At 46.8% G+C, this 19,915-nt stretch overlaps 1 long non-coding RNA gene across 1 annotated transcript in view; it reads left to right on the top strand.

Moving 5' to 3' along the window:
* Nucleotides 1-19,915, top strand: part of LOC144140823 (uncharacterized) — a 69,960-nt gene that overhangs the window by 24,515 nt on the left and 25,530 nt on the right. Inside the window, exons 3-4 of the long non-coding RNA XR_013316360.1 lie at nt 7,174-7,256; nt 14,735-14,836. This is a non-coding gene — a long non-coding RNA (uncharacterized LOC144140823). The remainder of the gene's footprint in view (nt 1-7,173; nt 7,257-14,734; nt 14,837-19,915) is intronic.

Genomic DNA, 19,915 nt, shown 5'->3' with positions numbered 1-19,915 from the left:
ACCCCACATAATGTGCTCAATTTTTTGGGCGCAGAGCGAACAACTTTAAAAGTCCCAGCGACTTTTTTCAGTCGGTAAGCCACACTGTGTGCAAGTCCAAACCACTATCATTCCACCACGATGAGCCTGTTCACATTCGCCCTCTGGTACGGTACGCAGCACGGTACACCACCGACAACAATATTCCATCCGGAAACTCTACCTGCATCACGCCGGGAACCTGACAGGAAAAGTTGGATAGCACTCGCAGTGAATACGACGTTCCCAAAGATGTTCTGAGAGCATGAGACTTCAGCCACTCGAATATTTTTAGCTGTGAATTGCCTAAGGTACTCCTTCAGGGAGTCGTGGTCGCACTGAGTGCAGTTCAGCTTTTCCTTTCAGGTTACCCGCCTCAAGCAGGCAGTGTTGCTGGATGGTGTTTTGTATCGGCGCTGCACTACTTTGGGAAATACCTCAACTGCCCGCGTCGGCTCACAGGCGAGAGTAAACTTGCTTATCGTGTTGGAAAGATGGTGACTTAGCCTACACACACTTTATTGCTCACTGACTGGTGGAAGTCACTTGGAGGTTCACTGTTAAAGTTGTGTCCAGGAAAACACCAATTTGAATACATTACGTTGGGATTTTGTGAGAAAAGCAAACGTAAGAAAAGAAATTTGAGCTGAGAGGTGTAGTTTTGGGCATTGGAAACAACGTGTCAAATGGGTAAGTGACGTCATTTTTCCAATTGCGTTCTTCTTTCGTACATTTTACGTTTGGCCAGAGGGGGGGGGGTAGTAAGGGCTTCAACATTCAACTTCGCGAATATTCGTCTTCTGTACAAGGAACCCCTTGTTCGCATCTACCGACCCACTTCAAAGAATGTGGCCGAACGCCTCACTGACAGAAGACGGAGAGCCTCTATAGGCATTCTCAACAGCAAAATGGTGAGGTTGGTGAGGTCCCCGTTATGTTATTTGTTGTAGCGTTAAAAAAGTGCAACCTTTGTGAGTTCCTCATGTGTGTCCCTCTTTAAGGAGTTCTTTTCCTACCTTCAATTTTTTACTCATAAAGTAGTGAAAAAATTCAGGTTTTTGGTATTCATAAGCTAATGCTCGCGCAGACGGTTAATCCGTGAAGCGCGTGCGGGAATCTCAGTACCTTGGCTACTGTTGCGTTTTGTGTGTGTGTGCATGTGTGCGTTCGTGCGCGCGCGCGTGTGTACGCGTGTGTGTGTGTGAGCGTGTGTGCCTGCGTGTGCTTGTGGGTGTGTGTGCGCGTGTGCGCGTGTGCGTGTGTGCGTGTGCGTGTGTGGCACGCCTGAAGGGTGCGCACTCTCGAGGATTTGTGTAGCTCTTTCATTAAAGCTCAGTTTGTAGTAAGCGCTTGTTTCATTTTTTCTCTGTTGAGTTGTGTTTTTGCGCTTCTTTTTTATTATGTGACCACGTGGGATACTTGGGAGCCGGCCGATACGCTTGCAGTAGTGTGGCAAGTCTGCCCAAAACGCGACAAAAATTTGAAAATCAGGAATATTGGTATTTCAATCGATATTATAAAACGCCAGAACAGGAATTGTCTTTTAGGTAGAAGGTATGCGCAACATAAATATGGCCATGTGTTCACTATGCAAAACTTAAGATTAAAAGAAATAAAAATACACCAATAGTTTCATTTTGCCCCAACGTGCAGGGCGAAACGAGACGCTGCCCAGGGCGAAACGAGGCAGTGTGAGAATGCTTCAGTCTGTCAGTTCTTCCCGTAGTCTAAACACTTGAACTTCACTTCGTGGGACCCCCCGCATTCTTTATGAGCCCAGTCTTGCACTCCACTCACTGAATCCAGGCAGAACCTGGCGCAGTGTTACTGCAAAACTTCTTGCAGATAAAACGGCGCCTGTCTCTTTTTTGTGCTTTTGTAGCACTCTGTCGAAAGCTTGCACTTCATTGGCTTATACAAATAGAGGTTGGTTACCTTCTCAGGTATATTCTTCACCTGTTTTTGCTGCTTCAATGCAGAACTGCTCGGGCCGTTAGTGGCTTTCAACTTCGGCAGCTTGGCTTTGTGAGGCGATGACGTTAGAAGTGTGCTGAATACAGATTTTCTAGTGCTTCTTTTTATTTCGGAATTTGAGAAACATTATTGAAACTTGAAACATCATTGAAAGTACCACCGTCTGCGGTAGGGTTCTCACCGAGCTTGGTGTTACATGATGAGGCTATTTCGGCGTTCTAGTCAAAAACTTTGTCCACATCCTCTATTTCTTCAAGGGCACACGACCTCTCGTCTAAATCACGGTCATTTAAAGAAAGCACGTGTATATAGCCAAAGAACACACTTTAGCAATCCAGCCGTAAAGGCTGCGGATGTTGTCGGATCTCCTTTCGAAAGCCTCAGAGAGTAATCTGCCAATATCGTACATTGTGATTCGGTGTACTGGGTGGCTAACCATTCATTCACGTCAAGCCTTATTGTATACTGTCTTGAGTGCCTAGAAAAAACTTACGTCAAGTGAATGCAGCTTGTGCGTTGCATGGGAGAGGGCAGAAGAGCATAATGATCCCGTTGTCCTTGTAATACAGGATAGCATCCAAATTCCTGGTATAGCTGTAATGACTATCCATATTAATCAGTACCTTGTGGTCTCGGGAACATCTTAAAACTTCCAGAAAGTGCTTAAAAAGCAGAGACAAATACTTCAGTTAATCCAGCCATTGTCTATCACGCATTGTATTTTCCCGGCGGTGGGTGGGGTGGCGCGTGTGCTCTTAGTAACGGTCCAGGGGGGTTGCGACGGAACACCATTGCTGGTAGAAAAACAAACCCCGTTGGCCTGGCGCAGCAAACTACTGTAACAGGGCCCTCTCTCCCGACTTCTCATCGCCGACACAGTGTTCTTACCGGTTCAGGCAATTACTTTGGACTTTTTGTGCACGTTTTCAACACCAGCCTCGTCTGAATTAAAACTTTTGACCTAATGTCAGCTTCTCTTCAGGTATGATGTGTTCCAGGGGCTCGAATAGGGTCGAAGTAGTCGCGATCTGGAAACTGTCAGAGCTCCCACCATTCAAAGTCCTTCTATATTCGGAAGCGGAAGAATTGCTTTGTGGCGCTTCAAAATAGAATACAGCCAGTTTTTACCTACTTTTTTTTGTTAAATGGGTCCTCGATTTTGTTTCCTTCGCCAAAATAATTAACTGGCCTTCGCAAGTCTTTTCACGTAAGCGTCAACAAAGCTGCCTCCATGCATAAGATGTCTTCGACGAGCTGTTTCTTATATTATTCTCACAATACTCTTCTTCCCAATCTCACCTTGCGTTTGTGAACGGCTTGGCTTTGAAATTATTTTCATTTTTTCTCACGTCACTGGAGAGCATCCTTGGAACAGAAAACAACCTTGATAGTGAGCGAGCCTTGCCCGGAGCAGGATGCAGTTTTTTTTTCTATGCCGATTACATCTGCCGAAGCTCTAGCTGATATTTTCTTATACGTCCGCAGCATGTTAGATATTAACCGTATTATATAATAACTGTAAATAAATGAATCACTTAATCAGACACTCTCTAAGCCAATTCAATGCCTTTTGTCGCGTCTTGTCACTTTCAGATGCCCAGAATAAAAAAAGAGCACTCCCCCTCCAAATCCACTGAATCAAAACCGGCGTCTGTCTCACCGCCTCCACGCGGGGGCGTAGCTTAGTCGCTAAGACGACGGGCTCTCGCTCCGATTCTCTTCGGGCCTACGTTCGATCACTGGTGGTACCAGTAGTATTTATTCAGCGTGATTGGGAGTTTCTTGCGGCGCACGCCATGACAACGAAGTTGTCTGGAAGAGGTAGAAAGCTTTGCTTTATAAACATTACCTACCCGCACCTAACGCTAAAAGAGAAAAACAAAGAAAAGTACTTATTCTATTAGCTATAAGGTGAGCGGAAGCCAAAATGTCGCGTTTTTCCCCGCCGCCTTAGCCGCCTTTTTACGCCGGATTAGCCTACACACCGGTTGACAAACAGAAATCTTATCGCTTGCTTGAAGATGCCGATTACCGGTTCCGCTACCTTGTTCACATACCTGACAATTCTGGTGACTACGACGTAGCTATCTTGTACTCTATATCCGTCATTCACATCAAGAAAGAACAGCGGCATGACGCCACATTGTTATACCTAATCAGCCCACTGAACGCCGCTTCACCTGGCATTCCGACGCGCAAATTTATCTTATGCGACGGCATTGTGTATTGTGGGAACACTCATCCACATGGGTCAGACCTCCTGCATGTCATTTCCCTGCACCTGCGCTCAGCTGTGCATCAGCAACTACGTAATCTACCGAATCCTGGGCCCCTCCGAGTTAACCGTATCTATTACCGCTTGCGCCGCCGGTTCTTTTTGCCCGGTCTCTGCCCATCCTGTCACGAAAACATCGGACCATGCGACCAGTCCCAGCGACAAGAGACGCTGTCCACCCTACCAGACGACCAGCCCCAGACAACAGATAGCCAAGCGGAACCTACCTTCGGAATCGGCTTGGACCTGCTTGACCGCTTCGCCAGGTAAACGTTCGAAAATAAATGGATCGCTGTGGCTACAGATAATGCCACGCGTAATGACGTCAGGCGTTCACTCTGGACTAGCTGTGCTACTGATGATGCTCATTTTCTGCTTGGCATCCTCATTCTCCTACCTGGGGCTCTCCGTCAGTGACAACGAGTCGTGGGCGCTGCGTTCTATCAAAAGACGCCGAAGACATTTATAGAGCTTGCTACACCCAGCACATTGTAAAACCCCGTATTATCCGCTAGTAAATGGACCTAATGGATATTTCAATGCTACCCTGACCGACATGGTCTTGTGTTATATGTCTAGCGATAATCAGGACTGCCGTGCGTGACCTTCGCCTAAAACTCACCCCGCCCGGGAAAGTCCGGTTAATTTTCGTTTTATCTCTATTGCGGAAGCGAGGCCTCGATACATCTGGGTGCCCTGTTTCCCCTGCTTTCCACTCCTCCGCCTCTTCCATCGCAATACACATGTGGTGCGATTGCTCGGGAAGACCATGCTCGCCAGGTTGCCCGTACCCGCCCGTCTTCATGTCAATTCACGCAGAAAACTATTTATGAACGACAAAATCGCTCGACACACTTCGAACCAAGATCGCTTGTTCTCCTCTGGACTTTGATTCGCTGAGTTGGGAGGTTTAAAAAACATCTTCCTCCGTACATCGGTCCTAACTGCATTTTATGACAAGACGCTAACGAGAATTTAAAAAAATTGCCCGGCTTTGTCCTCCTCACCTAGTTGTAGCTCATCTATAGACATTGTGCCCCGTCGTAGGCCTCCAATCGCTCAAGTCGGCGGACACCGAATTCTTATTGTAGTGGGGGAGCACTCATACTTCGGGAGGATTATGCCACGTGACACCTGAAAACGACAGAGTCAGCTCGGTATACACTCGGCTTGTGAAGACGTTAAGGATGCTGAGGATTGAGAGCTAGCTGCAGAAGGCATAATTTGGTGGGGAATCAGCTTTACTGGATGTTAGGAATGGCTCAGTTTCTGCCTTGTACATCATGAAATTACATCTTTCACTGCGATTAACCCTCGTAACACTATTAAATCAAATTGAAAAGGCTCTACGACATCACGTGTAAAAGCTAAAGTTTTTTTTTTAATTTCATTGAACTTACACTGTTTGCTTTTAGTCTACTCCAACTGTAGACACCAACAAATTCCTGGCAGGACATATTTCCAGGGCTATATGAGCCGTCATGGCATCATATGATGACTCTGACTTTATCGGTTTATCTGTGTAAGCTTCTTCATCGTAAGCAGGCTTTTTCACGCTGGGGTTTTTTGCGTGTACAATGTGAAGTCCCGCTTCCCAGACATAGACAGCTTCGATCTCACACGAACTCGCTAATAGGTAGAGGTTCAGGTGTGCAATATATACTCACGGCAGTCGCCTTTACAAGGCTGCCGTCGCCTAAAGCGCCTAGTGGCGACTGAAATTCGACGTTTGAACCCCCCTTCTCTTATGATGCATCCTTTCACCGTTCAACGTGGCAGGCCGACAATCAGCATGTGTACCGGAAATTTACACGCTCAGTGGATTGTCCATGGAACCGCTGTAAGATGCTTTCCCAAGCCCTTCGACTACCTTGCACTATTATCCATGTCCGCAATTGCAATACCGAGTGTGAACACAAAGATGTTTGGGGAAAGCGTCTTCTCAATGTTCCCAAAGGTTTCAATCTGTTCTTGCAAATGACATGGGTCCTCTGTTTTCGCACCACATGTTCCGCAAGCGCTATCTAGCGGCCTCATCATACTTGCTGTTTTATGATGATACCGACACTTCGTAAGTAACTCGCACCCCGCAATTTATCTGGTCGCTGACAATGTCATATACTGATTTTGGAAAACCACCGCGTTTGCCTTAACTTTATCACTGTGCGTGTGCTGTGTGTGCGATCCTGCGTCTGTCAGTATCTGTGTGCTTATTTGCTTTTGTAGTGTCTGTACGGGTTTTCGTGTCTTCACTTCCTTCAACTTTCGCACCTCTCATGTTCATGTGGAGTAGCAAGCCAAGCTCGCTGCCAGGCTGACTTCTCCTCATTATTAAAGACATTCCTTCTCTGCCTCCTCAACTACGCAAGTAGTTGCAAGCTTGCGCAACAATGACATACAATTTTGGCAAGCTAGTACACTCAGCAGTGGTTTGTTGCATCGTTCTAATGGCAACTCGTTGGTATCTAGAGAACATTGTATAATATTTTAAAAGTGGGAATCTGTCTATTCGCTCTTGTATGGATTCTTGCTGGATAATATGGCACCGTATTGCGACGTTAACGCACAGTGTACACAAACGCTGCGCCTCCAACAGTGGGAGAAATCCTAAATCCTGATGGTAGAAAGAAACATCTTCACAATAATTTTTGCGACGCTTGCAATGTGAAGCATGTCGCAAAAGGGTCGTAAATAGTTACTGCTGACCCCGGAGTCCACAATTTCTGTGTTATCGGTAAAGAGAGTGGGGTATTATAACATTCCCTAACAGCAGAGGACTTGAACTTCATGCCTAAAATTTCAACCTGTCGTTTACTGAGCCCGAAACATTGCTTAAATATTTAGGAAGCTTCTACCTCCTAAGTACTATGCTATCTCAACCTTCAAAGCGCTAATTCGCTTTCCAGGACCGAGGCCCAAGTAAGAATGACTTTCTATAACGAAACTGAAGGAAATATCTACAACTGGATGAACTCGAGCTTATCACAAGGTAAGGACAAACACACGCTGTTTCTTTTAAGGTAGCAGTAGTTTTCTACAGATTCAATCTAGTTTATAAAATTAGGTTCTGATTTTCACACTTTTGGTAGAGCAAGAACGTTACGCGGGTTGATTCTTACTCGCTACTTGATGAGGTACGTGAAAGACTAAGAAGGTTCATCATTCTGTTCATCAACACTTCCGCTTTTATTCAATTCTTTTCGGTTTTCCCAAATATCGAATTGTTTCGTGTAAACCAATTCCGTGGTTTAGTGCAAAAAATCAAATCCCATGTTTATGAGACAGGTAGTTAACCCACGAAGCTTTCCCCCGTGCAGCCTGAGTCAAAGCCAAAGGCCGAAACCCACTCTCTCGAAGTACAACGAATTCGGCCAGTGTCACCGAATTCACAACGCAAGCACTGAAGAAACAGAAAAGCTGTTTACGCACCTTTCTCCCACTTAAGCCAATCCCAACAGTAAAGTAGATACAGGCGCCGCCGGCATACACATCGCCCGCCTAATGCGCACAATCCAGCGGCCGTGCATCTCCCCTATTATAAGAAAGCACCTTCACGTCAGAAGTTGCGTCATAACCAGGTTCAGCCAATCCCTACGACCCGGCTCCCTTGCAAAGCATCTGTACCATGCCGCGCGCTTGAACGTTACCGCATTATTCACTCATACACAGCGGTCCATCTCCCCCACTACGGCCCTGCCGCACCTCATACATAATTTGTTGCGTGTCACTCCTCTAACACTTGGTACACGTCGCGCAGTTTTTGCTTACCTCCGTCTTGTTTCGCCATTTCTCTGTACACTTCGCCGTTCGGAGTTTACTAGGGCACCTCTTTTTCTCTATCTTTTAATTCTTCTTGGGCCTGGTACAGCATCAGCGAAAGCTCAGGTATTTTCTTGCATACTTTTTTTTCCCATGCGCTGGAGCCGAGTTTTCTTTTCACGACGGGCAAAGCGGAAGCTGAAGCTTAAACAGAGCGGCTGTTAAAACCAAACAGCGAATATCCAAACGCAAATTCCACTTTACCAAAACCAGCGTCCAAAGCCAACACCGAAACCGACATAAATAACGTGCAAGGTCAAAGTACAGCCATGCTTCAAGAATGCAATTCACCCTTATCATCATACGCAACACAAAACCTGTCTATTGCCAGATACATTTTGCGTAATTCAAGAGGCTAGTAACATGCCCCAACTCATCTCATTGTAGTTTTATGCCGTTTGTGATTGATGTACCGTTTCTGAAACTCATCGTGTAAAGTGGGTTTTCTATAGTGCGTTCGAGGTTTGCTCTTCTGTTGTGTATTTTATTCACACGTCAACGCTATCAGTCAGGCAGAGAAACCTCCGCTTTAAAACAACTGTGTCCTTCCAAAGTGGACTTCGCGGTTTTCGTTCACACTTACCGTACTTTTCGGTGCTAAGGTCGCGCCCGCAAACGGTGATTATGAAAAGATAACATGTGACGTTGATGTGACGTAATGTTACTAAGCTATGCCCGCTAGAGGAGACGGGGACATCGGCCGTGTAATTAAGGACCACAGCGGCAGCTCTACCACCGGCACTCAGTCAAAGCCCTCTTGGGAAGTGCAAACCGCATAACGTATGATGATGGCGTTCCCATGGTATTGATGAGGGTCGAATGGGACAGCGTGTGTGAAGGAGGGCTCTTCAAGCTTCCCCCCAGTGTGTCGAAAATTTCAGCGGTGCGCTACGGCGAACAGGGCACCTTCTGCGTAAACAATGGACTGCAGCGGCCACGCTAACGCGTGTGTTAACATAAACTACAAAACTTATTTCAAACTTCATTTTTTTACGTACGTGTCGATTGATTTTAGGCATTCCTTCTATTCGGTTTTTTTTGTCATCATCATCATCATCATCATCTCCAGCCTATCTACGCCCACTGCAGGGCAAAGGCCTCTCCCATTATTCTCCAATTGCCTCGGTCCTGTGCCAACTGTGACCAATTTATCTCCGCAAACTTCTTGATCTCATCTGCCCATCTAACTTTCTGCCGCCCCCTGCAATGCTTGCCTTCTCTAGGGATCCACTCTGTTACCCTTAATGACCAGCGGTTATCTTGCCTTCGCATTACATGCCCTGCCCACGTCCATTTCTTCTTCTTAATTTCTACTAATATGTCTTTAACACCAGTTTGCTCCCTCACCTACTCCGCTCTCTTCTTGTCCCTTAATGTTACGCCTATCATTTTCCGCTCTACTGCCCGCTGAGTCGTTCTCAATTTAAGTTGAACCCTCTTAGTGAGCCTCCATGTTTCTGCCCCGTAGGTGAGTACCGGTAAGATGCAGCTGTCATACACTTTCTTCTTCAGCGACAATGGTAGGCTGCTATTCATTATCTGAGAATGTCTGCCATATGCATCCCACCCAATTCTGATCCTTCTAATTATCTCTGCCTCGTGGTTACGATCTGGGGTCACAACTTGGCCTAAGTAGATATAATCGCTTACCACTTCCACTGCCTCACCACCTATCTCAAACCGCTGTGCTGTCCCGAGGTTATTGATCATTACTTTAGTTTTCTGCATATTAATTTTCAGGCCCACGGTTCTACTCTGTTCGCCCAGTGCGGAAAGCATGCTTTGCAATTCGTCCCCCGAGTTACTTAGCAAGACAAAGTCATCAGCAAATCTGAGGTTACTGAGGTATTCTCCTTTAGCCCTTGCTCCCACCTGTTCCCAATCCAACGTTCTGAATACTTCTTGTACACATGCTGTGAATAGCATTGGAGAGATTGTGTCTCCTTGTCTGACACCTTTCCTTATAGGTATTTTACTGCTCTCCCTATGGAGGATGATCGTAGCTGTAGACCCATTGTAGATATCCTCTAGTATTCTTACATAATGCTCATCTACCCCCGGGTTCCGTAATGCCTGAATGACTGCTAGGGTTTCGACCGAGTCAAATGCTTTCTCATAATCTATGAAGGATATATATAGTGGTTCAGTATGCTCAGCGCACTTCTCTATTACCTGATTGATCGTGTGAGTATGGTCCATTGTTGAATAACCTTTACGGAACCCTGCTTGTTCTTTAGGTTGACTGAAATTTAAGGTTGCAGAAATTCGGTTAGCGATTACCTTGGTAAATACCTTGTAGACGACTGACAGTAAGCTGATCGGCCTGTAATTTTTAAAGTCCTTCATGTCGCCTTTCTTATGAATTAGGATGATGTTCGCGTTCTTCCAAGATTCTGGTACCATTGCGGTCATTAGGCATTGCGTATACAGGTTTGCCAGTTTTTCAAGGACAATTTCTCCGCCATCCTTCAAGAGGTCTGCTGTTATCTGATCCTCACCAGGTGCTTTGCCCCCTTTCATTTCTTTCAAAGCCTTCCTTACTTCTTCGGTCGTTACTGGTGGGATGTGTATCTCCTCTGAACTACTTTCTCGTTCAGCATTATCCTGGATGTCCCGGCTACTGTACAGATACCTATAGAACTTGTCGGCCACTGTGACTTTTTTATCCCTATTTGTGATGACATTGCCTTGCATATCCTTAAGTGCATACATCTGATTTTTCGCCACGCCAAGACGTCTCTTCACTGCTTTCAGGCTACCTCCGTTCTTTACAGCGTATTCGAACCTCTCCATATTATACTTCCGTATGTCAGCTCTCTTGCGCTTATTGATTAACTTCTAGAGCTCCGCTAGTTCTATTCTGTCAGCTGCGGTGGAGATTCTCATGGTTTGCCGTTTCCTGATTAGATATTTTGTCTCCTGTGAAAGTTTACCAGTATCCTGTCTAGCCATTGTGCCCCCGACTTCTACTGCACACTCCGTGATAGTGCGTGTAAGGTTGTCGCTGGCTTCCTGTGTCGTAAACTCGGCTTCCTCGTTAAGAGCGGAATATCGGTTCTGCAGCGCGATCCTGAATTCTTCTACTTTACGTCTTACTATTAGCTCATTTATCGGCTTCTTTCGTACTAGCTTGTTGTGGTCCCTCCTTAAATCTAGCCTAATTCGAGATCTTACCATACGGTGGTCACTACACCTTACCCTTCCGAGCACTTCCACATCCTGCACGACGCCAGGGTTATCGCATAATATGAGGTCTATTTCATTTTTGTTCTCCCCATTCGGGCTCCTCCAGGTCCCCTTTCGACTCTCCCGTTTACAGAAGAAGGTATTCATTATGCGTAGGTTAGTCCGTTCTGCAAACTCAGCTAGTAGGTCCCCCCTGCTATTTCTACAGCCCAGACCATAGTTCCCAACTGCCTTGTCTCCAGCCTGATTCTTGCCTACTTTAGCATTGAAGTCCCCCATAACTACGGTATACTGTGTTTTTACTTTAGCCATTGCCGATTCCACATCTTCATAGAAGCGTTCCACTACTTGGTCGTCGTGGCTGGATGTGGGCGCGTAGCCCTGCACCACCTTGAGCTTGTGCCTCTTATTGAGCCTAATTACGCGACCTGCTGCCCTTTCGTTAATGCTATAAGTATTCGTCTATGTTGCCAGCTATGCTTTAATTGACTAGACATCCCACTCCCAGTTCTCTTCTGTCCTCTAGATCATGGTAACATAGGACGTGTCCATTTGTCAGCACCGTAAAGACTTCGCCTGCCCTCCTAACCTCGCTAACCCCTATTACATCCCATTTAATGCCCTCTAATTCCTCGAACACCACCTCGAGACTTGCTTCGCTAGATAAGGTTCGCGCGTTAAACGTTGCCAGGTTCAGATTCCATTGGCGGCCTGTCCGGATCCAGGGATTCTTAGCACCCTCTGCTGCGTCGCAGGTCTGACCGCCGCCGTGGTCAGTTGCTTCGCAGCCGCTGGGGACTGAGGGCCGAGGGTTAGTTGGCGTATTCATGGGAGGTTGTGGCCATTACTACACCAGGGTGGCCAATCCTGCTCTGGTGAGAGAGTGCATTGCCGGCAATGGTCGCCGGGGTCAGGCCGCACCCCAAGCCCCTTTGTGCAATGCCATCAATACGCGGATTTTTTTTTTAATCGGGTGGGAATTGTCCGGCACCGGAATTCGAACTCCGGTTCTTCTGCACGCGAGACGGGTGTTCTACCTCTACGCCATCGCTGCAACCTTGTTATCATCACGTTTACCTAAATATTTCGTACTCTGCTCACTGCACAATGGTTTATCTTTTGCAGATTTTTCAATGATCGTGCTTTTTCACTTTACATATATTGTAGCAATTTCCCATAATTTACTCTTTGTTGTGTTATGATTGTCGAAGGTTCAGTACCCTTTACCTATCAGTGTAGCAATCCTCCTGTTTAACATCTCCGCGTTGAGACTACGGTAATGGTGATCATTGTAAATGCCCGATACGCAGTGAAACCAGCAATACGATCAAATTGTATCCTTTGGCGAGTACGTGTTACCACGGATAGACCTTTCGCGAATAGTTAGGACGCCCGTTATACTTCAAAGTCAAGGATCAGTGGCGGCGTAGTCGATGAGATGGAAATGCAACCGCACATAACATGCGGAGCCATCGTCTACGACGTCGGTCATGGCCTTCATGGTCAACACGAGACTACAGAAAAGATACATATGAATCTATTTCAAAATCACGCGAATCCAAGAAGACATGGCGATAGGAACTCGCGTAACCCAAGAATGTACCAAAATATTTTCTATACTTAACTTTCGGCATTCTTGGCATCACCTCAAACAATGTAACTCGCCGAGTACAACATAAAGGTGTACCGTAGAAGAATACACTGAAAAAGCTTAGTACATGGAAACTCCGAACTCATAGCTTGTAATAAACTGCACGAAATACGTAAACGTACGGAAGTGCAATATGTGTTGGAATATCAATCGGTGTGTCTTTCAAAGAAAAGTAGTTGAAAGTAGAGCTCTGGGTGTCTTTTTCATTATGTTCTCGTCAGCATGTGCTATGAATTTTTCTTTTCAACGGCCATGTTTGAAATATCAGCATATTCTAAACTATATCAGCATCATCGTCGTCATCTTCGCAATATCATCATCATCATCATCATCATCCTGCTCAGGTCACCTGCAAGAGGAAAGAAAAAGTTCCTGCGTTTTTTCAAGCCACGCCTTTCCATACGGGTGATTTCCCGTGCAAGCGGGGTGAACTTCCTAAACGTTGTATCCCACACAAGGGCCGAGCGCCAGGCCGGGGAGCCGCTTGTACCTATTTTACCGGTAGGTGCCCGGCACCCACAAGGCACACGAATGCACATGGTGCCTTCACAGCCACGGTGGACACTGAACTCTTAACCGCCTGTGGCAGGACATGCTGTCAGACATGGCTTCCGCGATCACCCCGCACGCGCGGGGTAACCTCGGAGGCCATGATCAGACTCTGGCACCTCCGGCAATGCGGCAACGCGGCATGATTGACCGGGCCCCAGCAATATGGACAATGGTCAGGGGCCCCTCGCAAAGGTAAAGGCAGCTTTCCAGGCCTGAATTCCCCTTTTTAAGGTTCGCACTCAACCAGGCACGCCTGTACCCATTAAAAAAACTGGTGGGTGCCAGGTGGTACGCGGATTGGAACCCGGTACCTCCCGCATACGAGGCGAGTGCTGTACCTGTGAGCCATCGTTGCTGTCAGTACACAGCCCATACACCTCCAATCGCTCCTGTTCTGCGTTGATCGAGTCCACAGTTTACCCCCCAAGTTCCGTATTTCATCACTCCATCGTGCTACTGGCCCTTCCCGTCTATACCCATCTCTTGGTATCCATTCTGCTACCCTGATTGTCCACGGGTTGCCGGCTCGTCTCACTAGAAGGGCACCCTATTCCATGTCGTTTTCTGTATTTTAACTATGATACCCTGAAGCCAAGTTTGTTCTCTGATGTAGGTAGCCCGTTTCTTTTTCCTTCGGAATTCTACATAACATTGTTGTTCCATGACCCCTTGAGCTTACCTGAGTTGCTTTCTAGTTGTTAGTAAGGCGCCAAAATTTAGCTGAATATGTCAACACTGGCAGTGTGCACTGGTTGTAGATTTTCTTTTTGAGTGACAGACGTAGCGGGCACTTTTCAATATTTGCGAGCGGCTGTCGCGTGCTCCCCAACCCATACGTACTGTGGGAGGGATACCTCTCTCGTGGTTTGGGTCAGCACTAACAAGCTCTCCGTGATAGTTGTATTTCTTTTTTTCCTTCCAAGTTTCGTTTCCTAAGCTGAAGGGAAGGTCTTTGTCATGCTTATTTAACATTACTTAAGATTTATTCGTATCGATTTTTAGGGCCTCCGCCCTGCATTGGGATTGCAGTCCCTCAAGCACTGTTTGCAGGTGTACTCCAGTCTCACTCAGTAATAATATATGGTCCGCAAACCTAAAATGGCTGAAGAATTCTTCGTTTAACCTAATCCTATATTTTTCTAGTCAAACTTTGTTACCCCCTCAAGACATGCTGTGAATAATTTTGGAGAGATAGTTATCACTGTACTAGTATACCTGAATGCTAAGAGGAGTATATCCCACAAAATTTCTTTTCACAGAAATGCCCGGATACAAGCTTCCCGCACTACTTTGGAGGTTTCTATATATTGAAGAGCACTGCGCTGTCATACAGGCGCTGTCGTATGAGACCAGTGTTGACGGTAAGCAAAAACTAATTCTTTTGTTAAAGTCACCTCGTAGAATTTTACTCGATTGGCCTCCGGAAAATCCGCACAGATAAAAAATTTTGTTCGCAGAACACCGGCCCGAAAGAGCGGCTTACTGTATACTTTAAAGGAGCAAATGCTCTTGAGAGCCGTTCGAGTCCACAGTAACCATTCTCGACACTTTTTGAATATGAAAGAAGCTTGTCCTAAAACCAATCTTTTTATTTAAGTGCGAACTTTGTATAAAACATATATGCTTTTACGCGATCGTCTTTTTAGTAGATTCTTTCTGCACTGCCCTGAACGAAATACCCATCATAGGCTCTGAATTTCGTGGACGGGTGGGCACAGGCACGGATACTCTCAGCCATTACCCTAGTGTTGCGTATGAAGAACGACTTAGGTACCTTGTTTTTTTCTTATCCACCTGCCCTTAGAAGGTGCGTGCTCTTATTGGGAATGAGAGTTGGGCTATTCTTCACATTTTTGTGAATACACTCCCTGCCGGGGTAGGCATCAGCTTAACTGTTCAATTTCCGCCTAGTGGTGATGAATATTTTGGGAAGTGGCTCGAAGCGGTGCAAAAAAGCATATTGAACGCAAATAAAGAGGGCCCACAAATACGTCCGAGGCTTCATGATGTACACACGCACTACGCACCAGAACATCATTCTATCAAAAAATGAAATACGGAAGCAGAATCACAATGTGATGCCGGATGCAACCCGGAAAAAACTGCGAGGGTCGCTGAGGGTTTCTTTATTAGCACCATGAACAACATTAAACAAAATTTATTTCGTAGCTTCCACCTGCGAAAGCACAATTATTTCGTACCAAAATGCAAGAACAGCTACCCCCGCAATCGCTTAGCCATTACTACTGACGCTGACAAGATGTTAACTATAGACGTCTACGCGTAGAGGAATAAAAGTTGGGGTGTATGTTCAGGATGTTGCATGGCAAAGCATGAATAGTAGAGGCACGTACTGCAGCTTTGTCAACATTGTTAGATCGGCCGATGTCGTGGATGTCGATACTCATACAACGGAAAACACTGAATCTATGTTGAAAACTTTCAAAATCTGTGTTAACGACTGGTGAAAAATTCAACTGACAACCACGCATTTCAAGTAGTCTGTGTCACACGGTAAAAAACTTCGTCAGGGCACGCATACTAGCGGCAATACTGATAGATAACTTAAAGCGTCTGGGTCATTGGCCTTGGTGATCTTAACCCTTATTTACTGCAAACGTTACCCCTTGATGGCTAGTAGTTGATAACGATGGAGCACCCGAAGAAGTACCATCAAATCTATAAATAATGTTCTCTTGTCAACTCCTTCCACCTCCCGGTCGGGTGAATACACTTTCATGTGAATGCACCTTCCAAGCGTATATGCCTACCTGCAATATTTTTGTTCCAGAAGTGGTTGCATTACCTGTGTAGAGTATAGTCAGTAAACAAAATAAGCAAAATCTGGGTCTGAACGGTGGTGTTACAGTTGCAGATAACCGCCGACAAGGTGTTAGTACAAAACTATTCGTTTAGGGCGTAGGTCAAAAAGCTTGCTTAATAGAGATACCCGAGACATGCACCCACGATGCGCAGAGAATGGAAACAAAACCATGCAATTGAATATAGGGTTACGTAATAGGTGCCTGAATAGCAATAAAACCCAAGGCACACGCAGCACGGGAAGAGAAGGCAATCTCTGCCACAACACCGCTCGATTATACAATCTGACTAAAGGAAGACCTTGTAAATACACTGCGCCCTTTGTGTTGAACACGTATGTGAGTGATAGGTAATAAGCCCCCAGAAGTAAATTCAACTTCATACTTTCGGAAGTAACCATACAGACAACAGCCAAAAACTATGTTCCCGTAAGCTTCCTCTCTGCTTGGCGATGTAGTTGCTAGTGGGCGCAGGCCCTCTATTAGCTGTGCCATCTTGAGGCGTCTACTAAAATTTGCAACGGTGCAGCGCTTTTTGAGTGGGTTGCAAGGGGGCGGTGCGAATGGCGAGAATACTCCCGCTTGAAGTGAGCAGTAACATTCCGCGTTGGAACTTACATGCTCATAGGTAAGCGCTCTTGGGATCGAGTTTGCTCGGCGTAGCATAGCACTTCTTAGTCTCAGTGTTTGGCGGTTAACGCTTTACCCACATTTGGAAGTAACAATGGCTACTTGTAATGGTCTCCATCAGAGACAAACTGGATGCGTTCCCATTCACCGTTTAGACGGCTTCGTTCCAGTCTTCGCTGGCAGTCCCCCATGGTAAGCCGAGTTCCAATTCGAACAAAGCCTTCAACGAAACCTTCGCGGAGACAGCATCGAAGTGAGCAGCGATGCCGGCTACCTCCTGTCTAAACTAACAAGTGACGCCAGCACCACCTTTTGCGTGTAATGTTGTTTCAAACTAACATGTTCTTTTATTAAAATATTCCATATAATATACTAGTGGTTAGGATGATTTCGTTCTCTTGTAGAATCACGTAATGTTAATATTAGTAACGCTAATATCATCTAAAAATCTGCGCTAAAAAATAACAGGCATAGTGAAAATGCGAAAGGGTAAGTGGCTGCAATCAAGGTGAAAGGTATAGCACAAAGGAAAGTCCTGAATTTAGCACACATGGGGCACAAACGTTTAGAAAGAGGCATGGGGCAGCAATGCAGACGAGGGAAGAGGTAAGCGCCCTTCCACAGGTGACCGACGCTTATCCGAATTCGCAAAATAATTACCCGGAAGTAAAAGCGAAGAGTTTCTAAAATTAGCTACATAAACATGCACGGGGCAGATCACGTGGGAAATTATTGGAGGTTTGCAGTCAAGTAGAAAAAGAAAGAACAAAGTATATGCGTTTTGCAGAAACTTTTCTTGTAGATTTAAAAAAGCCACGAGTAATGCTTGAATATACATGGCAATGCTGTAACACAAAGAAAGGGGGGCGGCATGCCTATTTAAAAGGACACCAGTTGGCACAGAGTAAACGAAAACTGCAAAGAGAATAGGTGGGTTAACCGCACGATAACGGCAGGAGCCATTCTGTTGCTGGGGAAGGGGCTGCTCTTTCCAGTCGTCCCCAAGAACTGCTTCAGTGTGTTGGAGGAGGGTCTCCCAGTGCACCCCTTGTGTCAGTCTTTATGAGGAGGCGGTCAAGTGTCGGACTGAGGGTAAGTACCAGCCGGTGCTTCTCGTGCGCTTGCGGAGAGCGAGTTTGAGCTGTTTTTGGGAATTCCCTGGGGGGACGAGCCACTCCACCCAAGTGCCAGGAGAAAGGGAAAGGGAGTATGTGTATATGTTCCTCGTCTGTATAATCTCTAAGCAGTCCCACATGTAGTGCTGGTTGTTAGGGTACCCGTGACCGCAGCACCAGCAGCTATCGTGGCCAGGTTTATTTTCAATGGAGTAGATGATATGCGCGGTGCGTATGAAACCTGCTTGAGCTCGGCGGATGCAACTTGTCTTCGATCGCGGCCGAGCGATGCGAGTAACGCTGTGTGTGTCTTGGTCGGTGCAAAGCTCTACCAACTTTTGGTGCCCTGATTTTCTTTCTTCGACGCGGTGTTGCGACCGGGTGGGGGCACCCGATCCGAGCTCCGTGGCCTCTGACATACGAGTGATAGCGTGTATGATGCGAGCGGCCAGCCGCTGTTGCAGCCGTGAAGAAGTCCAGAAGCCGTAGGCTAACGTAACTGTTTACTTCATAGCGAGAGGTTAGCCGAAGCCAAAGAAAAATGCCCCGACGGGCGAGGTTACAATACAGGACTCGAGCAGAGCGACAACATCGATTCGCTGCTCTAACAGGAATGGTTTACAACGCTTGGGCAGCTCTATTTATACCCAAAAGCGATAACGGTCAAACGCAACAAGTGGGAACACGCACAACACTCTTTCCAGAGTTCGTAAGCCGTTCATAGCCTCGGGCACGTTGAGTCCGAGAGAGGGGAGAGGAGGACTCGTTGCGATCGACGGGGCCTCTGTGTCCTTGAAGAGCGTGAAGACGAGCCACGCAGGCAGCCGCCGAAGTTCAGCCGCCGCAGGCAGCCGCCGAATGCGCAGAGAGCGAAGCGTCTGACGCGGCTTGTCGCTACTTGTCACCGACATGATTACGCCTGTTTTCGAAGTCGCACGAGTGGCTTCGCCGCACAGCCGAGGAGTGATGCGGGGAAGTACTGCGGCGCTGGCCGATTCGTAACAGCTTCTCCGCCGGGGGTCCGAGATCCCGATGGATAAGGGCCTTCAACCGTTGTCCGGAGGGATGCTTTCGAAGTGAAGTGCTCGGCAGACGCTCGACTCCAGGCCTTGGCTGTACGACACCGTGCTGGAGCTTCACCGGGCGGGTCACTGGACAAGTAGTGGCTCCCCAAGAACGTCTCTGGCTTGGTCAGGCAAGCAACAGAACAACACAGGAAGACACAACCGCATCGCCGGCAAGAGCGAAGACAAATCCACACTGAAGCTGTACCAGGCTTTTAGTTGCGATAAAATACGCTAATAACTAACTACTCTAGTTATATTTTGTCCAGCAGTACTTTAGACAAGTGAACAAACCTGAACGGTGACATTTCGCGTGATTGGAAATGTCCCACACACAAAAAAATGCAATCGTAAAGGGCGAAACCTGCTCCAGGAAAAACAATGAACTTGAGATAGTCAGGCGTCTACAGGCCACTTCTCGCGCTGAGAGCTCCGATTTGAGCTCTCGTCATTGTTCCGAGCCTTCGCTTTTTGTACCGCACTTAAGGTGCAGCCGTTCTCTCAACGCTGCTGCGACCGCGTGAAATGACACCGGCCTTTGTTTTCGACAAATGTCGAGCGCGCGGAGGAGCGAACGAGATTTTCCAACGTTCAAACGAGAGGCGCGCACTCCTTTTTGGAGGCGGCGTTCCCTTGGCGCGATGCGAGCTCACGACTTTGCCCCTTCGCGTGCCCGCACTGAAACGCGCGCCACAAGAACGCGCGGAAGTTTTTCCTCCATCCTTCTTGCTCGCCTTTTCAGCAACGTGTTCGGCAAGCGAACAACGGAACGTGTTTACGTTCTCTCCTGTAGGCTGATCGGTTCCCGA

Source organism: Haemaphysalis longicornis, unplaced genomic scaffold (assembly GCF_048455015.1).
Source record: "Haemaphysalis longicornis isolate Haplotype H1 unplaced genomic scaffold, Haemaphysalis longicornis Haplotype H1 scaffold_50, whole genome shotgun sequence".
Classification (NCBI taxonomy): Eukaryota; Metazoa; Arthropoda; class Arachnida; order Ixodida; family Ixodidae; genus Haemaphysalis; species Haemaphysalis longicornis.
This window is presented reverse-complemented; position numbering and strand designations above follow the sequence as displayed.